This window comes from Nannospalax galili, unplaced genomic scaffold, assembly GCF_000622305.1.
Source record: "Nannospalax galili isolate Female #2095 unplaced genomic scaffold, S.galili_v1.0 scaffold358, whole genome shotgun sequence".
Classification (NCBI taxonomy): Eukaryota; Metazoa; Chordata; class Mammalia; order Rodentia; family Spalacidae; genus Nannospalax; species Nannospalax galili.
In genome coordinates, this window is record NW_008340434.1 from 549,639 (window position 1) to 571,579 (window position 21,941).

Sequence of the window (21,941 nt, forward strand, 5' to 3'; positions counted from 1 at the left end):
ACACACACACACACACACACACACACACACACACACACACACACACACACACACACACACACACACACACACACACACACACACACACACACACACACACACACACACACACACACACACACACACACACACACACACACACACACACACACACACACACACACACACACACACACACACACACACACACACACACACACACACACACACACACACACACACACACACACACACACACACACACAATGTGTTACACACACACACACACACACACACACACACACACACACACATACGGCCTATAGGATTTGTGTTCCCAAATGTCCATTGGACCCACTGAGTCCCATCCCTGTAAGACACTGTCCCCCTCCCAGCAGCCATCAAGTTCCTTGGGTTGGGTTGGGATTTTTAACCCACTTCCCCAGGGCTAGGCAGGGATTTAGTCTGGTTTGACCTTTTAGACTTACCCTCAGAGTGTTTGAGGACTTAGATCTTAGGTGCTATAGGGTTGTTTTCTTGAGAAAGGCTCTCCCAGCAGAGGGAATCCTGTCTTGGCCTCCTGAGTGCTGAGATTACAGGTGTGAATTACCTAATGCCTTGTTACAGATGTTTGTGTATCATCATGAACAAGCAACAAACTGCAGTTATGAGCAAGTATCAATAGGTAGAGTAGCCTGACATTACTGTATATTTAAAGGGTCTCTGACTAATACTACACGTTTCTAGGCTCTGTCCTCTAGAGAAATCTAACAGAAAAGCAAAGAACCTCAACTAGAAGACTTCCTGTTACATTTGGAATCAACATGACCCAGAAGCAAGAAATAAACACAATGATTTAGTTTGCCTAATGGCATAAAATAAAAGAATTATTCACAAACAGAAAACTGGACTTAAGCAGATGTTTATTTAAATACAAACATCAAGTTCCACTTTTCCTCTTACCACCAATTAGATGATGCAACATTTTTACCAGAAGAAGTGCTTTTTAAAACAGCCTTCCAGGGAGTGAATAAACAATGCTATATTTGGCTAACAGCTGCTTTTGAAAAATGAGATGTCAGCAAAGCTGGCTGTTTAAAGAAAACTAATTATCCAGCTACCTTTGGCTTGGATCAGGGTAAATAAGATACTTCCCAATTGCATGGCATTGTTTGGTCTGGAATTTTAATACCGAGTATTAGATATTTTGCGTCCATGTGGATCCCATGGATTTACAGGATTCCTTGTTCTGCTGATAACTAGCTACGTGAAGCCATTGCTTTTGCTTAGTAACCATCTGCTGTTTTATTCTGAAATCTAGACCTAGTGGCAGGAAATGTTTGCATTTGTGTGCTCTTAATTATGCAGGTGTTAATTGACGTTTATCAGTAATGCCTCTTGCATACATGGGGTTTGTAACATTTTTTGGAAGTTCATTCCAAGGACAGCCAGCGAGCTGTAAATTGCTTTGAGCTGTTGCTGCGTGGCCCTCTGGCAGGTGAGGGTGCCTGCAGCCTGTCCCTCATCCAGACTGCATGGAGCTGTGGAATCCCTGAATCACAGCTCCTGCAGGTCATTAATGACTTTTCCTGTCTTTAGAAAATGAGATAGTAACCTAGTCTGAGGACTCATTATTAGGGGATGATGGAGCTAGTGCTGAAAGGGGAGCCATTCTGAAAATTAGGGATGTTTAAATGAACCTCAGACATGCAGTACTGTCACAAAGAAAGCCACACAGCTCCATGGTGCCTGTTAGAGCAAGTGTTCCGTAGGTGATGGTCTTGAGAAAATCAAAAAGTTCTGTCGAAGCATAGCAAAACAGCTTCAGACTTTGAAGGAACCTCCTCCCATGTTACACTCAGCCCTGTTGAGTTACACGTTTTGTTTGCTTTTGCAATACCAGGGACCAAACATGGCCTGTACGTTGTAGACAATGTTCCCTCCACTGAGTTATACTCTCAGTCTTTTGACTCCTTGAGACAGGGTCTCACTAAGTTCCCCAGGCTGCCTTTGAGCTCTCCATGTAGCCCAAGCTGACTGAACTCAAGCTCCTGAAGATGTATCTTCCAGGACTGGTGAGTTCTGTGCTTTGGGGAGTATGTTCTCTGTGTGGAATTTGGTCTCTTGTTTTCATGTAAATTTAAGTCAGAAAGCAGTTCTGGGACAAAGTATATTTTAGTGGTTCTCTAGATGTTCCAGTACAGAATACCTGTTAGGAGATGGATACCATGAAGTTCCTGATTTAGTGGACTTTGTTATCGCCTCGGGAAAACAGGCAGTAAGTAAATGAAAAATGTAGCAGGGTTTTAGAATAGGACTGGGCTTTGACTAAGCAGAATTAATAACAGGTTCTTTTCTTTCAAAGAATGGCTCAGTGTTTAAGAGCACTGGCTGCTCTTGAAGAGGACCTGGGTTCCACTTCTCAGCACCCATATGGTGACTAACAACTGTCCACAACTTAAATTCCAGATCTGACGCCCTCTTCTGGCCTCCATGGGCATTGCACACCACATGCAGGCAGTATACACATTAAAAAAGGTATTTGGGAATACCAAGAATTGCAAGAATTCTGTATCAGCCGTGCATATTTATAAGAAAATAGCTCCAGAAAGCATCCCTTTACTCTTCAGTTTCCTTCTCTTAACCATTCAGGCTCTCCCTCCGGTGAATTCCTTGTTTGGGTCTTGAGGCTGTCAAGGAGTTGCTTATAGCCACATTTGACGTAGTAATCCTCTGGTGGTCATTAGTGTGGTAGAGATCTTATCCCAGTCCTTGTCATTTCTCTGTCATGTCTTTCTGTGGACAGAAGTTCCCAATTTTAGTGCAGATCTCAAAATTTTTGTTTTTATTTTAAACTTAATTTCTTGTGATAGGGTCTTGCTCTGTAGCCCAGACTGGCTTGGAACTGACTCCTACCAGATCTGCATCTGTAATTTTTTTTTTTTTTTCCCAAACTGCAAAGACTATTGATGAGACAGGACCTACCAATCTTAAGCTAAGTGGCAGTACTGGACTACCTGTACTAACAGTTTTCTGCACCCTACATAGCTCAACTGGGGGTAAGCAGAGAAGTGGCTCTCAGCTGCTAAGCAGGAACCACAGGCCAGGCCAGGGTTCCCTTCAGTGAAAGTGGCTGGACCCAACCACTGGGCTCTGTCTGCTACAGCTCTGCCGGGGAGCCCTGGCTTCCCTGGGGGCACCTTCCAGGGTTTCCTTCAGACTGTACTTTAGACTCCGCTGATTAGGCCTGCCATGGGAACACGTTTCAGTTCACACTGAGCTGGCTTGGGAAGTTTATTAGACAGGGCAAGTGGCTGAGGTACAACCAGCCTTGTTCAGAGCGGCCAACCGGCAGCCAGGAGCTGGGCTGGATTAGAGCATAGACTCCATAGGCACTGCCAGGGTAAGATGGTAAGTACCACTACCCAGCAGGCTGCAGAAAACAGGCTGAGACAGCCTGACGTGTATGTCCTTGGTGACACAGGTCAGATCATCTCTCCACTTGTAGTACAGCCTCCAAAGAGACCCACAGCAAGCACTGGCTTGATTTCAGATGCTGCTGGAAAACTCAAGTCCTGCGGTGGAAGGCTCACAAAGCCTCGCTTCTCACTGTCTTCAGCCCAAGTTCTCACCCATCGCTTTGAACCCTCCGTCCTGTTATGTTTATGCAAATCACTACATGAGTGCAATACCTTCAGAGGCCTGTAGAGGGTGGTAGATTCCTTGGAGCTGGAGTTACAGGTGGTTGAGAGCCACCTGTATGTGTTGTGAGGTGCTTCACCAGAGAAGACCACCCAGACAGAATTTTGTTGAATGACAGTCTTTAGCTGGCCAGAGACTACACAAGGGTGTTGGAACCCAAGTGCTGTCTCTAGGGTGACTTTTTATACAGAGAAACTATAATTGAGGTGAAAAGTTTAAGTTCCCAAGCTTACAGGTGGACAGCCCCCTTAACAATTTCTTTTCTATTAAGCAACAATTGCTATTTTGCAGAAGCAAGCCAAGCATAACCTAACAGAAGCCATAAATCTGCAGTTAGCAGATGTACACTGGGACACGCTGACCTGTTCCCAAGACTACTTGGTCCTGCTGAAGTGTGTTCCCATACCCTGGGCCAACTGCCTGATAATTTCAGAGACTAGAGTCAGCCTAAACTATAACATGGCATAACTATGGTCAAGAATGTGCCCTATCACATATGGGTACTGGGAATTGAATTTGGGTCTTCTGCAACAATAGCAAGCGCTCTTAACTGCTGGGCCATCTCTGGCCCCTAAGCAAGTTATAAAAACTAGATTTAAGAGATGTTTGATCAAGAATTTTATTATTTATTTTTTGGTCTTTTTTGAGACAGGATCTCCCTGTAGACCCAGCTGGCCTATGTAGACCAGGCTGGCCTTGAACTAACAGAGACCCACCTGCCTCTGCCTCCCCAGTGCTGGGGTAAAAGGTGTGCACCATGACACCCAGCTGATCAATTAATAATTTTAAGCTCAGGTTTTAATTTAGATATTTCTTTTTAAAACTTTCCTAAAATTTTATTTTTTATGTATATTTTACTTGCATGTCAGTACACCTATGTGTGCAGTGCCTGTGGAGGCCAGAAGAGGGTGTTGGATCCCCTGGAACTGGAGTTATGGATGGTTGTTAATTGCCACATGGGTGCTGGGAACCAAACCTGGGTCCTCTGCAGGAGCAGCCAATGATCTTCTGAGCCAACCCTCTGTGGAGGGTTTGAGCCTGTGACCCCCGTGCGAGGATGACGGGATGAGTAAGCACACTGTTTGCCAGCCCTTGCCGCCCCCAGCACCGGGAACAATCAGACACAATGGGGAGTCTAGTCAAGCAGGGACTCATTTATTGCAGGCAATACAGAGCTTATAAAGGCATCTGGAAATCCCCCCCCCCTTGCAGGTCTATCTTAAGGATGATCACGTGCTGATCATGCACTCAGCAGTGTGGAAGTATCCATCAGACTTTCAAAACAAGTCAGGCTGGGCCCCAGTAACTTCTTCTCGGACCTCTGCAAGGCTGGGCCTTTAGGTCCCCACAACCCTCGAGCCCCTAACTTAGGTATTTCTTATGAGTTTACTATGAATGTCATTTTAAATAGTCTCTGCCCCTCCCCTTAATTCCTACAACAGTTTTTAGGATTTCTTACAAAACTCTGAATGCATTTTCAGTCAAAATGTAAGACTTGGACATAAGCAATTATTTCTCTTTTTAGTATTTTGAAATCAGGAATTCAAATGTATTTACTAAAGAAAATTTGGAGGACAGGAAAAAGCATAAATGATTCTTCTGCTGGGCATGGTGGTTCACGCCTTTAATTCCAGTACTCGGAGGCAGAGGCAGGCGGATCTCTGTGAGCTCAAGGCCAGCCTGGTCTACATAGCAAGTTCCAGGCCAGCTGGGGCTATAGGGAGACCCTGTCTCAAAAAGACACCAGAAAAGTGATTCTTCTATGAAACACACGAATTGATATTTTATAATAAATATGGTGAATATGCCAATAAAACATGATGATTATATATTTAGACGCTGGGAAAGCAACAATTTTCCAATCACAAATGCCTGAAATTTCCAAGGTCATTGGTAACAACATGACACGTCGATCTAGTTAACATTAATTTTTGTTTTCCTATTTATGAAGACCTGGGTTCGAATCCCAGCACCCACATGACAGCTAACAGCTGTCTGTAACCCCAGTTCCAGGGGATCCGACAGTGTCTTCTGTCCTTTGCGGGCAGCACAACATGGGTGCACTTACCTACATGCAGGCAATACACGTATACACATAATATAAAAATAAAATATCCCCCTCCCCCCAATAAAATATCTTTTAAAAATTATTTATATTTTTAAAATTATATACATTACATGTATATTTAGATGTATTGAGACAGGATCTCATTCTGTAATTCAGATTAGTCTGGGACTCTGTAGCCCAGGCTGGCCTAAAGCTCAGCCTTCCAGCCTTTCGGTAATCCTGAGTGCTGGGATTACAAGTGTATGCTACTACCAACCTGGCTTTCTATTTTATTTGTAAAGCGCAGTCTTAGGTAGGGGCAGACAGATTGTTTACTGGGTGTGAGGAATGATGTCATGTGTATTCTTTTTTTTAAAAAAATATTTTTATTTTATGTCTATGGGTGTAATTGCCTGCTTGTGTGTAAGTGCACCTGTGTCGTGCAATGCCCACAGAGAGCAGAAGAAGGTGTCAGATCCCCTGGAACTGGAGTTACAGACGGTTGTTAGCCACCATGTGGGTGCTGGGAATTGAACCCGGCAAGAACAGTCGGTGCTCTTAACTGCTGAGCCATCTCTCCAGCCCACATCTGTTCTTTTTAATGTTGAATAATAACTACTTGATAATAGCAATTTCCTGCATTTGCACATTGTACCACAGTTTTCAAGCCTCATTTGCTCTCCCAGGTGTCCCTTTGAGGGAGGCCGTACTGTTCTTATGAGCCGGGTGAAAAGAGGTCAGGGAGGTCAGGATCCTTTGGTAGAAGAGTTCAGCTAAAACATGGGGCATATGGATGACCAGGCCCGATGTCCCACCTTAACTTCTGATGACATCCTGTTACCAGAACACATGCCGGTTTGCATGTAAGGCTGCAGGGCTGGCTGCACGGGAAGAGGAGAGTGGGTGCCAGTCTCCACTGCAGCAAGCTTGCCTTCCAAGCCCCACTTTACCCACCAGTGAGAACTGGTGTGCTCAGAGTTAGTCCTGGGGTCTGTTTCTCATGCACGGCAGCTGTCTGCCCTGCCATTTTACTGAAGACTGTAAATCTTGAGTGCGTGACAGTTAGTGGCAGAGAGTGGGTTCGATTTCCCCAAAGGTTCCCAGGTGACAGATGAGGTTCTTTTGGAGAGACAAACACCTCTTTGGAACCAGACGCGTGAGTGCAGCCCAGCGCCTCGCCTGGCTTCACACAGCACTCCCAACTGTCTGCCAAGCCAGTGTATGTGGGCCTTACCTGGTCAGAGGAAATTCTGGGGTTATCTTTACACATAAGGATAATACTACTGAGATTATTTTTCTGCCACCATTCTGCCTACATGGTGGAGTGACAGCAGGAATTTGGCAATAGGGCCCAGGCATACCCACCTCAAACTGGGCTAATAGACAGTCTGCACCCATGGGTGATACACAGGGCATCAGCTGACTTTCCATTTCGGTCTTAACTTAAGCCTGGGTGATAAAGGCAGCTGTGTCCTGTGAACCCTATATTACATAACCCTCATGTGATTCGGGCTGCTATTTATAGTCACCTTTGTGTGGAGCTCTTGTGTGTGTTATAGGGATACAGTGTCCTTTTCGGGAAGAGATCAAAATAACTGCATTGATACCAGGCTGCCACCTACACAGGTCTTTAGAAGCTGCTTTTATTTTATTGTCTGAATTATAATTTCGGGCATCTATCTTACTCTAAAGTTCATCTGTTCATTTAGTTATTCATCTTCCTGTCAACATACCCATCTAACTATGCATCTACCTGCCCACCCATCTACCCCTCCATCCATCTATCTAGTCACTTGTCCATCCATCTAACCATCCACACACCCACCCACCAATCTAATCCTCCACCCATCCACTCACTTAACTACTCCTCCACCCACCCATCCGTCCACCCATCTCTCCATCCCTTCATTTACCCATCCATCTATCCCTCCACCCACTCATCCCCCATCCACCCAACTACTCATCATCCATCCATCCATCCATCCATCCATCCATCCATCCATCTACCCATCCACTTACCCATCCATTCATCCACTCACTTAACTACCCCTCCACCCACCCACTCATCTGTCCATTCACCTATCTACCTATCCCTCTACCTACCCATCCCACATCTACCCAACTACTCATCCATCCACCCATCCTCCCTTCCCTTCATCAATCCATCCAGGCACCTGCCTATCTCTCCCTCCCTCCCTCCCTCCCTCTCTCCCTCCCTCCACCTATCCTTCCATCCATTCAAAACATAATTAGCAGGTGCCTGTTAGACATCAGAAATACAAAGTTGAGTAAAACACAGTGGAGTGGAGGTGGGAAATGAAAAGTATTTCTTCCAAGACCCCATCCCACACCAGTTTACAGAAGGAGCATGGGAGTTTCAGGCATAGCATCTTTAAAGGTCCTCCCCAGAAAGCGTAATGCACAGCCAAGATTGAAAGCCACTGAAAGGCACAGATTCTGAAGAGCAGAGAATACATGAGATTGTCTAGAGAGGAGTAGCCCCTCGTGAAGAGCGAGGCCACGAGGTGTTGAACAGTTGAGAAATTGGCAAGTTGCTTGATACATGAAGGGACACTCACCTTGGGGCCAGATCAGTCTGGTGGTATTTCAGCCTTTCTACTTTTTAATTCTGCCCACGTCACTGGCCTGTTTGAGTTTTGCTTCCTTCTTTATTTTTTTTTAAATGTCTTGCAAATACTCGCAGAGGTCAGAAGAGGGTGCCAGATCCCCTGGAACTGGACTTATGGACGGTTGTTAGCCGCCGTGTAGGTGCTGGGAATTGAACCTGGATTCCCTGCAAGAACAGCCAGTGCTCTTAACCACTGAGCCATATCTCCAGTCTGCTTGCTTCCTTATTTCAAAGCAAGGATAAGAATCCATGCCCAGTCACTGCTGCCTGTGGATTCTAGGTTGTTCTCCGGAGCTCAGGAGGAGCTGCCCAGCTTAGGTGGGAGGGCCACTTAAAGCTGAGTGTTGGTCCCAAAAGATTCTTCCTCCTTTCCAGAATTGGAGCCAAGACTATTCTTACCATTTTTATCTTAAAACTGACACAATAATATCATTACCTAGAATGCAACTTGAATCCATTAAGATAAAAAGAAAATGTCCTTTTTTTTTTTTTGTCCTTTTGAGACAGGGTCTCCTTGTAGTCCCAGCTGACCTGAACTCATATGTAGACCAAGCTGGCCTTGAACTCACAATGATCCGCCTGCCTCTGCCTCCCGAGTGCTGGGACTAAAGGCATGCGCCACCACCCCTGGCTGGAAACTTCATGTTTTGGAAGACACAGTAAAGAGAAAGAGAGCTCAGGCCTTGCTGGGGTTCTGTTCCCTGTTCTCCTTGGTGGGGTCTCCTGACAGGTGCTGTGCTGGTTGCTTCGATTGTCAACTTGACACACCTGGGAAGAGGGTGTCTCAACTGGGGACTGTCCTCTCTTGGATTGGCTTGTGGGCATGTCTGTGAGACATTTTCTTAATTGATGTATGTGTATTTGTGTATGGTTTTGTGTCTGTGGTGTGTGTGTAGTGTATGGTGTGTGTGTATGCTTGTGTGTGTGTATAGTTCTCTGTGGTAGTGTATGTATGGTTGTTTGTGTGTGTATGGTTATGTGTATGTGTTTTCATAAGTGTGGGTGTCCATATGTGAAGGTCAGAGGATAGCCTTGAATGCTAGTCTTTGACCTCTACCTTGTTTGAGACAGGTCATTTGTAGCTAGCCTTTGATTATGCTGTCGAGTTGGCCTGTGAGCTAGCCTCTGCATATGCTGACTGGCTGGCCTGTGAGCTCCCAGGGACACTCCTGGTCTCCGCCTCCCATCCTGCTGTAGGGACCCTGGGTTACAGGCAGGAACCACTGCCTCTGGCTTTACATGGATTCTGAGACTCAGGTCTTCACATTTGGGTGGCAAGTGCTTTACCCTCCCCCCACCCCCCAGCCATCTCCTCAGCCCCTCTGAGATTATTAGTTCTTTTATGTTTTTATAGCATGTGTAACATAATGTTCATTTTTTTACATTACAGTTTTTACATGCTTGGAATCCATCATGTGTGAGGGATGTGGGATAGCTTTAGATGGCTGTCCAGTCAGGCTCAAGCCTTTCCCTGAAGGCCTCCATTAGGTCTGCTAGGGCTTTCTGCTTTTCTGTTGATCTTTTTCGAGCTAAGTTCTAGCTCTACAATGTAACTTTATAATAATTCATGTCTGCTTTAGATAAAAATAGTAGTTATTGTTTTTACTAGTTTTGTTAATTTTCCATTTAAATTTAAGTACCAAGTGGGGATGGGGATGTAGCTCAGTGGGTGGAGTACCTGCCTATCATGCATGAAACCTTGGGTTTCCATCCATAGTGCAACAAAAACTAGGGTTAGTGGTGTAGCCTGTAATCCCAGCACTCAGGAGGTGGTGGTAGGAAGATCAGAAGTTCAAGGTCATCAGCTGCATGGTGAGTTCATGGAGTCTGTACACATGAGAAGCCAAGGACCAGGAGTAGCTACAGGATTCATAGTTCCATACCAATTTTACACCAGACTAGAGGAGTAAGTCCCATAGCATCTCAGGGCTTTGCCCCTGGGCTGCAGAGGCTGCTGTGCCTTCAGAGGCTTTCTTCTGACCCCTGCCAGACTCCTGGAATCTTCTGGAACCCAGCCCTCTGCTCCTCCAGGCTGTCTTTGTTGAGCTGCTCCGGAATTCACCCAGGTTCATAGCTCTCTATGAACTGTCTCCTGGTTACTTTTTATTGTGTGTTAAAAACGCTGACCAAAATTAACTTGGGGAGGAAAGGGTTTATTTTATCTTGCGTCTCCCAGGTCACAGTTCATCACTGAGGGCAGGCAGGGCAGAAGCACCGGCCATGGAGGATCAGGGCTTCCTGGCTCCCTTCCCTGGTCTGTGCTCAGCCAGCTTTCTTACACATCACAGGCCCACCTACCTGGTGGCACCACCCACAGTGTGCTGGGCCCTCCCACATACTCGTCTAGAAAATGCCCGCAGACCTGGCCGCAGGCCAGTCCAATGGAGACAGTTTCCTCAGTTGAGTTCCCCTCCGCCCATCTCTGCTCAGCTGACAACCGAAGCTGTCCAGCACACCCATGCCCACACGTTCTTCTGCCTTACTGTCAGAAAGGCAGAAAAAAATCCTTTTTTCCACATTTCTGTCTCCTTCTGAAATAGAGCTTTTAATGTACAAACAAATAGAATGTGATCCTTTAGAAAGTGCAGGGAATTTTTCTCTTTAGTTTTAATTTATACTCACTTAAAAAGATAGAAAAACATAAGAGAATAATTATCAGTTATAATGCTACGTTAAAAATACATTTTAGAGGACCGAAGAGATGGCTCAGTGGTTAAGAGCACTTTCTGCTCTTCCAGAGGACCTGGGTTTGGTTCCCAGCATCCACATGGTCGCTAGCAATCATCTGTAATTCCAGTTCCAGGGGTCCGATGCCCCCTTCTGATCTCCATGGCCATTGTACACATGTGGTGCACTTACATACATGCACGCAAAACACTCATAGACATAAAATAGAAATAAATAAATAAATTAAGATTACGTATTATTATGCACAGTCCTTCCTGGACCCATTTCCGGATCTCCACACCCTCCTCCATCCAAGCTGTTGACTCAGCCACACGTGCTTAGACAACTGCACCTTTCTAACATAGATAGGTTCACATCTTGTGTATAATTCACTGTCCTGTTTTTTTTTTTAACATCATATCTTCTACATTAAACAACATTTGCTAAGCACAAATTTTATTGCATTATATTTTGCACATTTTTTTTTTTTTTAAAGTCAAGAATGATGTCGGCAGATTTGATCCCCACTGACATGCTTTCAGGAGAGGCCGCGAGGATTATTATACATTTCTGCTTAACTGTTAAGCAAGTCGAGTTGGCACAATCACTGAGCTTCTTCAAGCTCAGGCTTGTGAAAGAAAGTCCATTTGGCTCCTGTCTCATTTTTAGAGGAAAGAGTCGAATATTTTTTCCAAAGTACTGAGTTTCTTGCACAACAATTTTTATGAGCACCCTGATGAAAGCCCAAAGCATGAGTTACGGCCTCTTTTTTTTTACCAGAACTCAGTGTTTATCCTTTCCTGTGGGGGTAAAGTTGAATATTTCCCATTAAACCAAACATTCTGGAGACCTAGAGTGAATTGAGCCAAATGGTAAATAAAGAGCAAAAAAAGTAGATCAAGAAACCCCATGGGAGAAGAACTGGGTCACCTTGGCCCCTGGACACCGTTGCTGTGGTTCCCGTGTTGTCCACAAGATGTCACTCTGACTCCTTGAATCCTGACCGCACGGCGCTGGCGGGGGCAGGGAGAGAACAGGCAGGAAACCTTACAGTTCTTTGCAGAATGCGGCACTATTTTTTTTTTCTTTCTGGCAGGCAGCCAGGCTAATAAAAAAAAATTTTTTTTAAACTAACACTATGAATTGAAAATGCTTTCAAGAAACATCTGCACAGAGAAACTGTTAACGCTAAAGAAGTCCAGCATCGTATTCATACTGTATAAATTAAAATGGAAAATAAAACCCATTTGGGCCAATGCATGTAATCTCCAGAGAAAAAGAAAAATACTCGTGGAGCCTATCCGTTTTCCAAACGATGGCATTCAACATGGAGGGCAGAAGATTCTGAAAACAGCTGAAATTCAACAGTCCAGCTTCCAAGAGCCGGTCCTTAAAACAAACACCGCTCACCAAATTTCCCTCCACAGATTCAATTTGGGGAAGAAAGAATTTATTTTTAAACGCCAGCCTTCCTTGTTGCTTGGGTGACACGGCTTCCTGAGATGGCGCGGCACACAGGGTGGGTCACACCGGGCCCTGCGAGAGCCTAGGAGGACAGCTATCAGCCCCATCACCCTTGGGAGAAACTGAACGCCCCTACATCCCTACATGGTCTCTCTCTCTCTCTCTCTCTCTCTCTCTCTCTGTCTCTCTCTCTCTCCTCTGCCTTTTTGAGACAGGGTCTCCCTGTAGCCCCAGCTGGCCTGGAACTCCCTATGTAGACCAGGCTGGCCTGGAACTCACAGAGGTCCGCCTGCCTCTGCCTCCCGAGTGCTGGGATTAAAGCTTTATTCACATACAAGACAAGGAAATCCTATAGAGAATCTTCCTCCAGACTGACCACTGCCTGGGAGATGGTTTGCCCTGCTTCCTTGCTGGAGGGGAACACCCACCGTGTATCCCAGTGTCTGGGAGTGACTGGTGTTCTGTAAACTCTTACCGCTGACCTCAGCAATCCCCTGGCCCAAATCCTTCCTCGGGAATTTGGAATTGAGCCTCTCTCCAGATTGCGGATGCTGGAACCATCGCTGGCCACCAGATTTTCTATCTTGTGGCCCAAGACATAGAAAAAAAAAAAGAAAATTAAGTTTACAGGGAGACATAAGGATAGTAGTGTAGTGGCTCTCATCAAGAGCCAGCCTGGATGGCAGCCATGTGGTGTCTGTTCTCAACTTGTCCAGGGTGCCCAGAGTCATCCATTTGTGGGTTAGACAGAAAGCCTTTTGTCCTCTTTGTAAATAACCACTTTGTTCAGTTAAGTCATTTTGACAGCTGCAATTAATTGCAATTAACGTGTGAAGACACTTTTCAGGTTAACCTGGAGCTCCGGTCTTCGAGTAAACCCTCCTCCCCCTTTACCTCCTATAATAGGGTCCTGTCGCTTTACTCCTATCATAGGATCTGCACACCAATCCTCTCTTTTCTTACCTCTTACCATTAATCCAGGTGCTATAGGATATTTTATTTGTTTGCTTTATTTTTAGCCAGCTTTTCTGTTTGTTGAGGGATAGTAGGGGTTGTCTAGAAAAAGCCTGAAGGAATGCTTTAAAAGATAACTTTCAAAATCTGCATTTTTTGACCAATCTGGATCAATATGACAAGATTCCACCACAGCCATTGTCTTTTTAAAAAGCATTTTATTATTTTTATTTTATGCGTATGAGTGTATTGCCTGCATGTATGTAAGTGCACCTATGTTGTACAACACCCACAGAGGTCAGAAGAGGGCGTCAGATCCCCTGGAACTGGAGTTACGGATGATTGTTAGTCACCATGTGGGTGCTGGGAATCACACCCAGGTCCTCTGTAAGAGCGGCCAGTGCTCTTTACCACTAAGCTATCTTTCCAGCTCCATACCACAGCCATTTTCAAAATTAGTTCCTCAAAACACTGGTCTTCAAAAGTGTTAAGAAAAAAAAAAAAATCTGTGGCAAAGTAAGTTTGGGAGAAAATGCAAAATATATCTTCCTCTGAGAGACACACTACAGGCTTAATAACTTCTGTGGTAACAAAAGCAATCTAGTTCTTAGCTCAGAGTTTTCCAAACTCATAAGATAATAGATTTATTTTCTTTGGATGAATCCTTATTTACTCCATTTTGGAGGGTTACTTAAAATGTCTATTTAACTTCCATACAAGCGACCTGAGTGACAGGTAGGCCCACATGGGGAATTGTCATACTGAGCACTCTGAGAATGTTTTACCCTCTTCTCCTTGTGCGCCTTAATTGATGAGACAATTTGTCAGAAGACTGAGGAATGGCCAGGACATCTGCTGCTGTGGGACAGACTACTGTGTGGCCACGCGTTTCCCAGAATCTTAGTTTTATGTTTTCATTCTTGCTTTTAAAAATATTAAAATGTACATCAATTAGAGGTCACAGTGGATGGCAACATTTCACAAACTGCCCCACACCACAAGTGTCACCAGCTCTCAGAAACTCTGGAGTCTTCCACTCATCCTCTCCCCTCTTCCCCAAAGATGTCTGTTGTGGGACTCCACACCTTGATGGTGTTCTAATTAGCGTCTCTGTTGCTGTGATGAAACACTGACCAAAAGCAGCTGGGCAGGAAAGGGTTTGTTTGACTTACGCTATCATAGTCCACCATCAAGGGAAGCCAGGGCAGAGGCCCAAGCAGGAGGCTGGAGGTGCTGAAGCACACCATGGAGGTGCTGCTTGCTGGCTTGCTCCTGGCCTGTGCTCAGCCTGCTTTCTTTTTTTTAAATTATGCCAAAGAAAGGCAATTTTTAACACCTTTTTCCAGAAATAACTTGAAGAGGTTACATATAAATATACATACAATGAAGTTTGGTGGGGGGATAGGAACAAGAAATCAAAGATCAAAAGATTTGCCAACATGGGGTCAACTTTGGTGGAACAGTGAAGGTTTCCATTAGCTCTGTCCTCTTTTTTCTTTTTTTGAAAATCCTAATGAGTTTATTGGGCCTGCTAACAGAGCATGGGGGGTTATTTATAGAAGACTGATAGCGCCCCCTCCATGTTTGGCTGTGCTGGAAAGTCCACACTCAAATATAGATTCTGTGACTTCCTAATAGCTACACAAAATGGTGAGAGAGGTGCCTCATGGCCTCAGCCTATTTTCTTATACAGCTGAGGACCACCTGCCCGGGGGTGGCACCCCACCCACAGTGGGTTGGGCCTTCTTGCATCACTCAACAATCAAGAAAATACCTCACAGACATTGTCACAGGCCAATTTGATATAGGAAAGTACCCAATTGAGGGTCCCTCTTCCCAAATGGGTCAAGCTGACAGCTGAAGCGGCCTAGCACGGTCAGGGATGCACCCTAGAGGGCAGAAACCAGCCTCTGATTTCTGTGTGTCCCTGTGGGGTCGAGAGTGAGATCAAAGGAGGACAGGAAAATGTGTTCATCTGCAGTGTGAACCACAAAGGCCCAGGTGTCTAGCAGACTCTTGTACAGGATAGTAGAGAGCACTGGGCTCAGGCAGCCTGGGTTCACAGCCTGACATTTGTGGCTTACCACCTCTCTGAACTTGGGTCACTGCTTAAGTTTTTTGTTTATTGTTATTTATTTATTTTAAATACTTTATTAATTTTACTTTATGTGTATGAGTGTGTTACTTGCATGTATGTGAGTGCACCCGTGTCGTGCAATGCCGCGGAGGTGAGAAGAGGGCTTCAGATTCCCCTAGAACTGGAGTTAAGGACGGTTCGTAGATGCCATGTGGGTGCAGGGAATTGAATCCAGGTCCTCTGCAAGAGCAGTCAATGCGCTTAACCGCTGAGCTATCTCTCCCGCCCCAATTATTATTTTTTTAATTTTTAAAAAAAAATTTTAAATTAGAAAAATGAATTATATTTGAGGAGGAAGCATAAAAAGTTATGTCATGTTAATTAGCAGAGGTGATAAACATTACCATTGAAATCTACCCGATGACTTTATAGACATACACAGGTGCCAAGGATCCGAGTGCAACCGATTATAACTAGTAATAATCAGATACATACAGATTAGAGATGCATGCTCCAACATCTCAGTGTTATGAGCCAAAACAATGAATCTTTCTGTACAAAACAGTCTATTTTAAAGTGAAATGGAGATCTTTTTCAAAGTTAAAACTCATTCAATTTTATGTCTTACAGGGCTTATACTGAGTTCAATATTGTATAACTGTATTAATTCAATGGTGAACCTAAAAAGTTTATAGCCACTTTTGAAAGAGATGTATCTTTGCTCTGGAAATTGTTATTGAGTATGTTAAAGCTGTAGTGAAATGCTTCTTCTAAAAATAAATAAAAAAAAGAAAATTCAAAAAAATTAAAAAAAAGTTTTTTATTTGTGAGTATGTGTGTGTGTGTGTGTGTGTGTGTGTGTGTATGTGCATGCATGTGCATTCATATGCCCTGACATGCACATGGAATTGTGGGAATTGCTTCTTTCCATTTTTATGTGGGTACTAGGGATCGAACTCAAGTCATCAGGCTTGGCAGCAAGCACCTTTACTCATTCAGCATCTCAGTAACCCTTTGTTTATTTGTGTGTGATAGAGTCTCAGATACCCTATCCTGGCTTTGAACTTGCCAAAGGTCACCTTGAACTCTGGACCCTCCTGCCTCAGTCTCCCACATGTTAGAATGACAGGAGTGCTCTCACTATACCTAGCTCTTAATTGCTCAGCCTTATGGACCTCAGTTTTCTGATTTGTAGAAAAAGGAAAAAAAATGTGCTTTATGAGAACTTTGCAGGGATTGTGTGAAATACTGAGCAAAAGTTGCTTGTAGTAAGTGCTGAACATGCTCGTTCCCTAAAAAAATGACCACCCATAGATTTTCCTTTACCACCCCACTTGCCTTCCGCTCTGTAATTCAGACAAGATGTCAAGATGAAAGCATTAGCTCACAGTACCTATGTGAGGGTTAATATTGTGAACTTGACGGGATCACTTAGGAGACAAACCTCGGGGCGTGCCTGTGAGGGAGTTTCTAGATTGGGTTAACTGAGGTGGGACGACCCAGCCTAGATGTGGGCGGCACCATCCCTGAGCTCTTCTACAAAGGAGAACTAGCCGAGCACCTTCCCAACTGCAGATGCAGGTGTCAAGCTCCTGTTGCCGTGACGCGCCGTGCCTCAAAACGTGAACCAAGACAAACTCTCCCTTCCTTCGGCTGCTTTTCCCACAGTGATGAGAAAAGCCCCTAATACAACCTGTGGTGGTTGAAGAGGTGTGAGGACAAGTGCCCACTCAAGGGGCCGGTGCCTTGGGACCTCTTCTGCTATGACTGTCCTGCTTCAAGGATGCTGGATGCAGTGTCTCCCAGGGTGACTGCCTGGAACGGGGCAGAGAATCTGATGCTTTCCGCTCTTGTGGAAACCTCTATTCAAAAGACAGCCAAGCCGACCGTGCACTCATGCCAGCTGTGTATGGATAGTGTGGTGGGCCAGCCGCAGCTCTCCGTGTTTCTCAGACCTGTTTTGTCTAAGCAAAGAAAGCAAAAGCTTTGGGGGAGACAACTCCCCCAAGGAGGGATCTGAGAACGTAGAAATAAATACCTTTCAATGTATTTCCCAAGTAGTTTGGAGATGGGAAGACATAGCTTGTTGAGAAACAAAACCATGAAAACTTTTAAGAAACAGCCCTTTGCTTGTCTAAGCAAAGGCTGTGTGCTTAACCTTTGCTTCTGCTTCTGTAAATGTGCCCTGCTTGAAACTCTAGGTCATGGTCTTTTGTCACGTAGGCTAGTCGTCTCTGACCCCTAGGCCTGTCTGGAAGTCACATAGGCAGAAATTCAAACCCACTAATGTACAGTGGGTTTGGAGTGCCCTTGGATTATCTATAAATCCTGAAAGTAACTGTGATTTGGGGCTCAGACTTTGGAGATTACTCCTCTGACTCTCAACTAAAGAATTTCCAATTTTCTGTCTGTCCTTGGTGCTTCTATTTGGTGGGGTGAGTTCCCATAACAGTTTAAAATCACCTGTGTTTAGCACAGTTAATTATCCCACTGTGTCTAGGGTGTGGAGGGAAGCTAGACCTGAATTACCCTGCTTGCAAAGGTTTCAAGACTCAATCCCTGGACCTTCAGTTCCTGGACCCTCAGGGAACTTGAATTCCTGTGTGGAAGATGGGTCATGCACAGATATGCAAGGCAAGGTCTAATGTCAGATGTGATGCCTTCGGCCTAGGCCAAGGTCACACTGAACCCAGGAGCATGTGGGAGATAAGGAGGTGATGTGGTGAACTGGGTTGCCACCAAGGGCCCTTCAGGCCCAAAGGCCCTCCCCTGCAGAGGAAGGGGGTCAGCAGCTTGGCATTTTACTCTAACATGGCTTTGGGCATCCTCAGGGTATCATGGGAGGACGACACTGGGCAGACAGATGTTCCTGCTGGGTGTAGCCTTTAAGTTGCTGTGTGATCTTGTGAGGTTTCTTTGTCCTCTCTAGCTTTTCATGCTCTTACTCATACAGGAATGAACATTGAGTAATTATGATAATAATAATACGTATTGGGCACTGTGCTCTCACTGGTCCTTGGCAGGGTGGTGGCCATGCTGCACAGTGGTAGTTTGCCAAGGTCACTGAAGACCTCGAGAGTAGGCTGAGGCCATGGTACTAGGGGCTCCTGGAAGAGGCTGGGGCCATGGTGTTGAGGATTCCAAGAGGAGGCTGAGGCCACAGCTCTGGAGACCTCAAGAGAAGACTGAAGTCATAGTTCTAGGAACACGAGATGGGGCTGAGGCCATGGCACCATGGTCCATGAGAGAAGGCTGAAGCCAGGGCTGGGTACCACAAGAAGCGGGTCAAGACCTCAGTGCTGGGGAAACACAAGAAGAGGCCATGTGCTGTCTGTTTGGAATGAGATGAGAAGTTAAAATAGAAGGCTAGAGGATGCAATAGCCTTTCCTCTCTTCCCTTCCTCCTTTCCTCTCCCTCCTTCTGCCCTCCCAAGGTCTACTTCTAAGTATCTAGGGGTACTTTTGCCAGCCATACCCAGTTTGAGCTAGTCTTAGAAGACCCAGGTCCCTTTCAGTCTCAAAGCAGTTAAGCCACCAGAGAGGCAGTTTGGCGTGCTGAAGAAACCCATGTTCCTCCACCTTATTTATGAGACAAGATCTCACACTAGGACTCGGAGTCACTGATTTGGTTATGTGGGTTAGCCAGAAAGCCCCCCAAATATATTTGTCTCCACTTCCACAGACTGTGATTGCACATGTGAGCCATTTTGCCTGGCTTTTTTCATGGGTCCTAGGGATCAAATACAGGTTCTGGCACATGTGAGGTAAACACTTTACTACCTGAACTATCTCCCAGCCCCTTGTTTTGTCTTTTGTGATATTAACTTGTTTGAGAGGTACAAACAAATTATTTGGTAGAATGCCCCTTCCCCTTAGGTTTGATTGGCCTTTCATCTCCTTCTTCCTCCCTCCCTCCCTCCCTCCTTCCCACCCTCCCTCCCTCCCTTCCTGACAGTCTTGTTTTGTAGCCCTGACCTAGAACTCACTTTGTAGACTGACTGCTCTCAAATTTGTGGATATCCCCCTGCCTCTGCCTCCAGAGTGTTGGGATTGCAGGTGTGAATCACTACTCCTGGCTGTGTAATGTTTTTCCATTCTGAGATCCAGGATGTACATTGCAGTTTCATTAGGCATATTGTGGGACTAGCATACCTCTCAGTGCCCACAGCAGTAGGCACCTGGTGTTCACCTGTCTGGCCACTGGTGGCAGTGACTTTTGTCATCATTAAGGTGATGCAGACACATTATGAAATCTTACTATGCTTCAGGAGATGGGCTACATTAGTGGCTCTTAAATTTTTGGTCTTAAGACAACTTTATATTGTCAAACATTATTAAGATTCTCAGAAAGCTTTTATTTTGTGTTATTTATAAATCAATATATATTATATAAGGAATTAAATTAGAATATTGGGACTATGGAGGTGCCCTAATGATTAAGAGCTCATGTTTTCTTGCAGAGGACCTGAGTTCAAGTCCCAGCACAAATGTCAGGTGGTTCACAACTGCTTATAGCTCCAGGGGGATTCAATACCTCCGACTGCTGTGGGCACCTGTAGTCACATGCATATTCCATATACACAATTAAAAATAAAATATTAAAAATATTGATGTATGAATTTGTTTAAGAATAAGTATGACATTGTAAGAAATACATGTTCTATAAATACTGATTATTTTCTGTATCAGTTAACTTTTATTACTGCAGACTGTAACTAACCCATGAGAAAGATGTATGCTGCAGGCAGCAAAGCTGGAGGGGCTAAGTCGCCCTTTGAAAGCAAACTTCCAGACATGGAACTCCATGCAGCTCTTCTTGGTGTCTCCCAGTTCTGGCATCTCCAGCATCCCGGGGTCTCCACCACAACCCAGGCTACACTTTCTCAGCTCCACGCAGTGGCCTCTCACAGCCTCACAGAGACTCCCCTGCTACACATTGCCTGGGCCCCAGCGGCAATCTGAAACCACAGAGGAAGAATCTGTGACCTCCTAACCCTTGTATCTTTCACGCCTTCAAAGCCAGGACCCGGTGGATGACACACTGAAAAGTCTGCCTGCTAGCTTGGGATGGACCCCGGCCCCCTTGAGTCATGTTTGCAGCAGGTTTTGTATGTTTGTGTTCTTTCTTTCTCTTTTTTTTTTTTTTTTGAGACAGGGTTTTCCTGTAGCACCAGTTGGCCCGAACTCACTATGTAGACCAGGCTGGCCTTGAACTCACAGAGATCTGCCTGCCTCTGTCTCCCGAGTGCTGGGATTAAAGGGGTGCGCCACCACACCCTGTATGTATGTGTGTGTTTTCTTGGTGTAGACAATGCCTTAGGTTTGTCTTGGAGTGGGTTTTGTCCATTGTTCCAGTGCATAGCAGGAGGCCTCTCCTTAGAGATACTAATATCCTTAATAAGTACAGCCTCTCTTTCAGCACATGTCTTGGCTGTAATATTAAGCTTCCTAATGTTTTTTTTCTCTTCAGACTATACATTCTGTATTTCTTTCTGCCCCATTTGCTTTTTTAAATTTTTTTTATTATAGACCTCCATAGGAGTTATCAGTAACAACATTATACAGACTCAGTGTTACGTTGTCTTAAAAATTCCTCTGCCGAAGAATCAGGCCATTACTCTTTAATTCATCCTCACATCTGACATTCTCATGTCAGAGGCAGAAGGCAGCCAGATTCTTTGCCAAAATATCACATGAATGGCCTTTAGCCCAGTTGCTAATAGAGAGCTTGTTTCCTCTGAAACCTCCTGAGCTAAACCTCTGCAGTCTGCATTGCTCTCAGCACTGCTGTCTTCCAGGCTCTTATTAGAATGGCTCATTAAGTTCTGCTTGTGATTCAACTGCTTTTCTAGTCCAAGTTCCCAAAATCTTCCACATTCCTCCATAAAACACATGATCAGGTTCCTCACAGAAATAGCCCACTCCTCTATAGCAAATTCTGTGTCAGCTACACAAAGGCCCGGATTCCATCTCCAACACAACATAAACCAGGTGTGGTGTTTCACACCTGAAATCCCAACACTCCTGAAGTGGACACAGGAGGATCAAGAGTCCAAAGCTACCTAGTGATTTCATGGCCTGCCTGGAATACATGAGACCCTGTCTCAAAATAAAAAATGCTTGTTGAATTCTCAAGTCTGGATAGTTATGCCTTGCTAGTTGTTGATCAAGGACAATGGAGTCCCATGAAAACAGTGACTAGGGCAGCTCACAGCTCAACATTGCGCTTTGGTTCCAGCATCAAAGCTACCTAGTGATTTCATGGCCTGCCTGGAATACATGAGACCCTGTCTCAAAATAAAAAATGCTTGTTGAATTCTCAAGTCTGGATAGTTATGCCTTGCTAGTTGTTGATCAAGGACAATGGAGTCCCATGAAAACAGTGACTAGGGCAGCTCACAGCTCAACATTGCGCTTTGGTT